Below are 8,349 nucleotides of genomic sequence, written 5' to 3'. Positions count from 1 at the left end.
AGGTCTTATGATACATATGTATATGTTTATCCAGGGGTACGACGGGGCCCTGTCCCGTCATATTTCGCTATCGATACTCTTAGAGGTCTGTAGACATATGTGTGGGTTGTGTATAAGTTCTGTTCAGCTGTGTCTATACGATGTGCTATGGATATGTTTGTCTGTAATGGCAGCCTGGTCGGCTTGCGTATGATATTGATATGTAGTGGCAGCCTTGTCGGCTTGCGTATCCTTTGTGACATGATTAGTTGTGACTCCTCAGGAGACAGTTTATCTGGACATATATGTATGACGACGTTATGAACCTTAGAGTTCCTTTATAAGGTTCCTTATTGTTCTTAGATTTTGTATGACTATATCTAACAGGTACGTATACGGGTGTCCAGGTCGGGCACTAGTCATGGCCCACGGGGTTGGGTCGTGACACTTGGGTATTGGGACTATATTGGCTAGCCATGTGGGGTATGATGTCACTTCCACCACTCCTGACTCAATCTGTTTCTCTACCTCGTCTTTGATTCGGATACTAAGATTCAGTTTGAATTGTCGGGTTTTCTGCTTTACTGGAGCAAAACCCTCATTGATGGGTAGCTTGTAAGATACTATGCTGGTGCTTAGCCCTGGCATGTCGGCGTATGACCATGCAAGGACATCCACGTACTCTCTCAGCAAACTTATCAATTCTTCTTTTATAGGATTCTCTAGGTGTGCACTTATCCTTGTTTCTTTGACATCCTCTTCATCACCTAGATTTATGGCTTCTGTTTTGTCCAGGTTTGGTTTCTGCTCATTATCTAGTTGTTCTACTTCTTCTGCGAGACCCTCGGGTAGCATTGTGGTCTCATCGTATTCCTCATACTCTTCTTCCTCTATGTTGCCCGACTCATTCGTTTCATAACATGCCATGACATTTAAGGTTGCTTTATTATTTTTATTACTGAAAAGAAATTCAAGGATAAATATGTTAGTATAAATCATGTATAAAACAGTTTTGATAAACCGAGTCTTTCATTGAATTAAAAATATTCAGAAATACAAACTGTGATCTTGGCTTGGATCAAGCCATTTCCATTTTTGAAAACATTACGAGGTATGTAAGTGACAAGAGGGTGAGTAATCAGGCCTCGACTGATTCTCCCCATTTTCAAAAATAAATTCATCTTTCTCTACTGAAGAGCCAGTAGCGGGGTAGTGATCCAGTTGGACAGCTGCTCGCGTGGTTCTGCCTCTCTGATGGTGGGTGCTTCAGCACATTCTTCCAGAATCACGAAGTAATCTTCTTCCTGGAATAGCGTCCTTATCCCTTCTTCAATGTCAGCATCTCCAGGAATAGGCATTATATGGGGAAATGATTGGTACAGGTTTGGAATGGGCTTGCAAAGATCCGCAACCTATTGTTTCTTCTTGGTGGGCATCTATTCTTTTGTTGGGATGTAACAAAGTCCAAAGAGAAAATTATCTTGCAGAATGGGAATGGGTTCGGTGATGCCCTGTAGATTCTTTCCCAGACCCTTCCTGGGTTCAAACCCCTTCAAGATCATAGTGGAAGCAATCATTTTGTAAACCGCTGGCATAAGAATTTTAGAGGACTCCATCCCGTAGGCCGATCCCACTAACTCCATGACATGGAAATTCGTTCCATTGGGTGCGGCTTCAATGACAAGTACAGAATTGTCTGGGTAATTGTGCATGATAGCTTCTCCGTGGATCACCACTTCATCTCCTTCCCAGAAAAATTTTACATATTGATGAAGCGAGAATGGTACTGTCACGACCCAACCCCGTGGGCCATGACTAGTGCCCGAGCTGGACACCCGTATACGTACCTGTTAGATCTAGTCAGACTGAAATTAAGAACTGTATGGAACTTATGAAAGCAACTAAAGATTCATAACGCCGCATATCATAAACCTGTCTCCTGAGGAGTCACAGGTAACCAATAAATAATATGATACGCAAGCCGACAAGGCTGCCACTACATGTCAATATGATACGCAAGCTGACAAGGCCGCCACAACATATCAATACCATACGTACGCCGACAAGGCTGTCACAACATGTCAATATGATACGCAAGCCGACAAGGCCGCCACAACATATCAATACCATACGTAAGCCGACAAAGCTGTCACAACATGTCAATACCATACGTAAGCCATATAGACACAGCTGAACAAAACTTATGCACAACCCACACATATGTCTACAGACCTCTACGAGTATCGATAGTGAAATATGACGGGACAGGGCCCCGCCGTACCCCTGGATAACCATATATATACGTCAAAAGGATCTATACCAAAAGTCTAGGCTCCGGAACAATGGATCACTCCAAGAAAGCTAAGTAGAAGTCCTAAGCTGGAGGATCACCAAAGCGAGTATTTGCACCTGCGGGCATGAAACGCAGCTCCCCGAAGAAAGGGGGTCAGTACGAGATATGTACTGAGTATATAAAGTGTCACGACCCAACCCCGTAGGCCGTGACTAGTGTCCGTGCTGGACACCCAAACGTACCCAATAACCTAAACCAGCAGACTAGCAGATTATATAAATATAAAAGTCAGTCGACGTTACTAGTGTCACAGAGGAACATACATAGCACATGGAAGCCGATAAGGCTATCACAAATGATAGCAACCCAAAACATATACAGAACCCACATGTATGTCTACAGACATCTACAGAACATAACAGAATCATAAGACGGGACAGGGCCCCGTCGTACCCCTGAATAGCGTACATATATACAACAGTAGCAGACTGTACCAGAGTATAGGCTCTGGACAAAAGAGCGCTCCAGAATAGCAGAATAGGTGTCCTAGGCAGGTGGGTCAGCAAATCTGTAGTCTGTACCTGCGCGGCATGAAAACACAGCCCTCGAAGAAAGGGGGTCATTACGAAATATGTACTGAGTATGTAAAGCATGGAACGTAGTAAACAAAGTCATAATCGGAACAGGAGATACAGAAAATGAACGGAATATCCAGATTAGCAAAATGCTGATCATAAAGCATAAATAGTACTTACAGGAAACGTATGTCATACCTGGTCCCATTACGGAACAAAATCATAACCAGAACAGAACGTACAGAAATGTGAGTGAGATGTCCAGAGTATCAAATGCATATTTTCAAAACATGAAGAGTGTGTACAGAAACATATGCCATATCATATCCGGCCCCTTCCAGGGGACTCGGTAGACAGAACGTGGTCACCCCCCGACACTGGTGCCACAACACATAAGGATCATAAAAGGGGAATAACCCCGTAACATAGCATATCATATCAGATGGCCATATCAGATCATATCATATCATATCAGAATAGTGTACATGGCACAGCATACTCCACAACCCATGTACATGTATACCTGCCCCCTCACATCGAGGCACGGCGAACAATGCAGTGGAAGACGCTTGAGAACATATCCTGGCCCGGGCTCAGTGTGGGAAACGTTGAGGCATCCACGAATGGAGTAGTGAGAAACTAAATGCAATAAAATACCTTATATATTTCCAGAGACTCAATGAGGCATATCAAATGACGAATCAAATCAATAAAATCGGACGGAATCATAATAAGGGAATTTCGAATGTCATAATGGATTACGGAAGCATAATCTTTCTAAGTTCGTTTCCAAGTTCCAAAACAGTTTACAAGACTTAATAGAATATTTAAAACAAGTTTTATTTAGTAGTTACAAGAGTAGTTAAAACATTTCTTAAAAAAAACGCTCGAAGACAAGTCATAACCACTAAAAGGGTAAAATCGGAAATAGTGGACCCACCTCGGGACAAACGAAGCGATGGGCTCAAATTACGTATTTAAAGCTTATAAAGTCACCTACGGAGGTTCTAGGGGCATTCCATAATTTTCTAAACAATTTGCGGAAGTTTGCACAATTCTTTCAATAAAGCATACTTATAGGGTTCAATTCCATTAAATGAAAAAGGGGGTATTTTCAAATGCGGATTCCGATGAGCAGAACGCTTTTCGAGGCTCAAATCCGATCCTAGTACACCTAGGGAATGCCAAAAGAAGAATCGGGATAGCTTTACATACCTTGTATGCTCTTTACGCCTTTCCAAATTCAATTCCCGTTTCGCCCAAAATCTGTAATTGGTCACATTTACCAATTCTCAATTTCCAATCTTTAAGTATTCAATCTTTATTCATAATTGCCTACAGAAATTTGGGCAGCATCTCCCCTATACATATAGCATCCCCGAGAATTTAACTCGGCCAAAACAATCAACAACAACCCAACAACAACATCAACAACAACAATAGTCACCATAAACACAATATAACTTAACTAGCTATCTTTCCAACATAATGTCATAACCTTCATTTCAACTTCAATTTCCAAACTAATCTCAATGGTTTCACATTCATCATTAATCTAGATCATCACAATATAATTTGGAAATATTTCATATCATTCCTACGAAATATTCACAAGATATACAAAATATACAAACTTTCCACCAAAACATAATTCACCCAAAACTTCAAATCTTCAACCTACATATTCATAACATATTTCCACCTTCCAATTTCATCAACCATTATCATAATTTACATCTTAACAACTTCATTTCCATAATATCTCAAAATTATTCTAAGGTGACATAATCTTCTACATTCCAACTTCAACCAAAATTCATTCAACTTTCATTTCCAATATAATTTTCACCATAACCACAACTAGAATACAACATAAAATTCAACTCATATCATATATACAACAATATACACACACGGCTACATACATATATACATACCCACTTTGCAAACTTCCATATTTCCATAATTTCTACTCATTTCCACATACCACAACATAAACAAACCTTCATAACATAAGAAAAAAGAATTGATTCTTACCTTTTTCTACAAACTTCTTCACTTGAACAAGTTGTCAACTTGAAGAAATAAGTGCTCCTTCTTCCAAAACAACTACACCAAGTTGTAGAGGACACTTAATTTAGTAGGAATTCAACAAGAAAATAATTTTAGAGGCAAGATTTTGAGGGGTGATTTTTCTATGGCCAAACCCGAAATGGCCTTATTTTTGCTCTTCTTTATGTTTGTTTTTCTCTTCTTTGCTTCATGAATGTTCTTGGTTGAAAATGAAGACTTAGCCCCTTTTTATTATTAATCACATGACTAATTTAAATGGGCTTGGGTCCTTTATTAAGGACCATGGCCGGCCACCTCCTCACTTGGGCCTGAATTTTTCTTTTCATTTTTTTGGGCCAATTCGGTTGGTCCCGAGTTGGGCCTAGCCCACTGACCTTTAGACCTTAAAACGTTCATATCTCCTTGTACCGACGTCACCTTGGAACCTACGACCTATGGATGGAAAGCTAATTCAATTATCTACAACTTCTATTTCTTGGTATATTTCCAAATTCCAAACTTATAATACCGTTTTTGCCCCTCCAAGTCAGGTCATCCGAAAACGTTTTCATAAAAATATTCGTTTGGAGGGCTTCCACTTTGATTTGGACCAAGGGTACTTCATGAGTTGTGTTTAACTTCACATATGTGATTCATATAATTTGTCACATGTCCCAAAAAAAAATCTTGATGTGTGGGCCCCACCTTAACTTACAATTAATCCGACGTTCAAAAATACGGGATGTAACATAAAGTATGAAATGCATTAAGGAAGATCATAACTGAAGTAGAGATTCCAGGAGGCAAGTATGATAATCACGAAATCACTGTACATGTGCCTTATGAAACAAAATCATGCATATCATTATCATATACCATACCCGGCCCATTATGGGACTCAGTGAATAAAGTCGTGTACACGTATACCATACCCGGCCCATCATGGCACTCGGTGCCATAATCATATCATCATATCATTATATCATCATATACATATACCGTACCCGGCCCTCTAGTGAAGGACTCGGTGAACAATGCAGTAAAACTGTGCACGAATACATACCAGCCCAGGACTCGGTGAATGATACAATAACAGCATGCACGAGTAGAATATCATGAACAACCATATGCAACTAAATCATCATCTGAGACTCAATAGAATGAGTAGAATAAACTAACACTCGAGTATCAAAGGCGATAGTCATGCTAAGTACCCTTTGGATGTCACCATGGACTATATCAAATAGAACCTTAGGAATCATAGACGTGTATCAAGATAATATGAAATAGCTTATGGAAATCAAGGACATTAGTCATCGTAGAGTTTCTAAGAATAGGAGCTTTTACATATCGACTACTATCCAACGTATAGAAGACTTGAGAAGCAATAGCTCAATTACCATAAGAGTTCTAACATCAAGAAGTGAATAAGGATCATGAATCACACTCGAAACTTATGAATAGAATTATCCCGAAGTTCATATCATACGTCACTTATATCTAAGACATGCCAAAAGAAAGAAGAGATAGCTTTACATACCTGTTATAGATCAACCGTAACCAAGCTTGCTTCGTCGCCCCTTTAACCTATTAATATGAGAGTAACACTATTGTTAATAAACTACGACTTCCCAAACTTATAAATCTACAACCAATCACTTATGGAAATCACTTCTTAGTTCATACTTCTTGATCAGTATTTTGATTAGTTAAGAATTTAACGGAAATTGGGCAGCATATTCCTTAAAAACGTAATAATCCCCGTGATTCCAACTTAGCCAAAATATCAATCACCATACCAACAACAATACCAACAATTTCATATCAAACTAGAATTAAATTCATCTTTAGCTCACTCTCAAAACATCCCACAATTACAATATCAACTCAATAAACATATCGTAGTTATAACGTCATTTCCACCATTCTAATCCGTCAAAACTCTTGGTAATCAACTTAATAACATAGACAATGATCATATACATACCTCGTGTCGTCAATTCAAACCAACAATGCACTCGTCTTGACTAGTACTCCAATCCTCAATAAATGGAAGAAGACATAAATTTCTACTCTTGATTTCTTACATTTTTGCTGCCGAGAGCTTTCACAAAAGAATCATCTAAAGTAACATGTAGCTGAACATATTTGATCTTCAAATTTGAATTATCCCTGTGGGAATGATTGCTGCCAACGGATGAAGTGGAATATTTTCCATACTTTATCTTTTCCCCATAAAAAAAATGATAAGACCATTTAATAGATTTGCTGATTCACTCTTTAAAATCACCACATAACCAGCCCCATAATTCTCCACGTGACATCCTAAAATCCTTCCATGTGGTCCACTTATTTCTCTACTAGTTGGATCACTAGCCCCTTTTCTTTAAATAGTTTTTATTAGCTTCTTATGGAAAAATCTGACCTCATTTGGACCACTTAATATACATAGTCATCCATAGCTATTATTTAGCTGGCCACGTGTAAATGTCTCCTAAATTTATCCACTAATTGCCAACCAATTTATTTACTTTCACTATAATGTCCCCACTTAATCAATTACACACATAATTAATTTCTTGATCTCAATTCACTTAAACATGAACCGCTTTTAACACACTTCATATATTCATTATCCTAATCATGTCGTATAACATTATTTCCGTCCATAAAAACGTTTACATAACCCACAAAATAGTCCAACAAACAGCCCATGAGCCAACAACAATCATCAAATATAATTTATGGTATAATTTTCGTATTTCTCGTCCCACGATTTAGCTATCAGTTCAATGAATTTAAATATACTTAGAAGAGGATAATTCTTACCTTATGTGCCAAGAAATACTCTTCTTCCATATTACTTCACCTTGAAGAAAGCCCGAATTCAACAACGCGATAAAATAGAGCAACAAGGTCGAAGTGGTGAACAAAACCCATAACAAAATTGAATAACGTCGTTGCTTTGTTTAGAAGGATAACCTGCTGCTATATCAGGAAAGGAAATACTACTACATTTTTATTTTGGAGTAAAAATTATACTTTTGGAAGGAAAGTTACGTTGTTGCCATGTTGATAATAGTACACAACATTGAACTAAGTGAATAGGGGTCTCACACGTTTTTTTTTATCTGAATGAAATGAAAACTCAACTCTTTTCATTATTCCTTAACCGTGGAGCCCAACTACCTTTTCCATGTATTACTACATTGGAAACTCATCCGAATACTTCCACCTGTACATCATGTCAATGAATCATATTTTCTTTTTCTTGGCATGGCCCCACGTGGCCACATTAGGATAGTGTTTATCCTTTTTTGGTCTGGTAGATTAATTAATTGTTACCCACTCACAATCCAACACTTGGCAATTTACCCGCATAATTAATTTCTTGATCTCAGTCCACTTAAATATTGATCACCTTTAACATACTTCATATACCCATTACCA

The 8,349-nt window shown here is 38.4% G+C and overlaps 1 long non-coding RNA gene across 1 annotated transcript; it reads right to left on the bottom strand.

Annotated features, from left to right (window-relative positions):
* Positions 1–1,143: 1,143 nt before the first annotated feature.
* LOC132631159 (uncharacterized) lies at positions 1,144–7,250 on the bottom strand. The gene is made up of 4 exons (XR_009578816.1): positions 6,887–7,250; positions 6,440–6,486; positions 4,885–4,956; positions 1,144–4,113 (listed from the first exon to the last, which is right to left on the bottom strand). It is a non-coding gene; the product is annotated as an uncharacterized LOC132631159 (long non-coding RNA).
* Between the last annotated feature and the right edge of the window lie 1,099 nt (positions 7,251–8,349).

The sequence above is a fragment of the Lycium barbarum genome, chromosome 3 (assembly GCF_019175385.1).
Source record: "Lycium barbarum isolate Lr01 chromosome 3, ASM1917538v2, whole genome shotgun sequence".
In the NCBI taxonomy this organism is placed as follows: domain Eukaryota; kingdom Viridiplantae; phylum Streptophyta; class Magnoliopsida; order Solanales; family Solanaceae; genus Lycium; species Lycium barbarum.
Note: the sequence above shows the minus strand (reverse complement) of the source record. Positions and strands in the feature narration are given on the sequence as shown.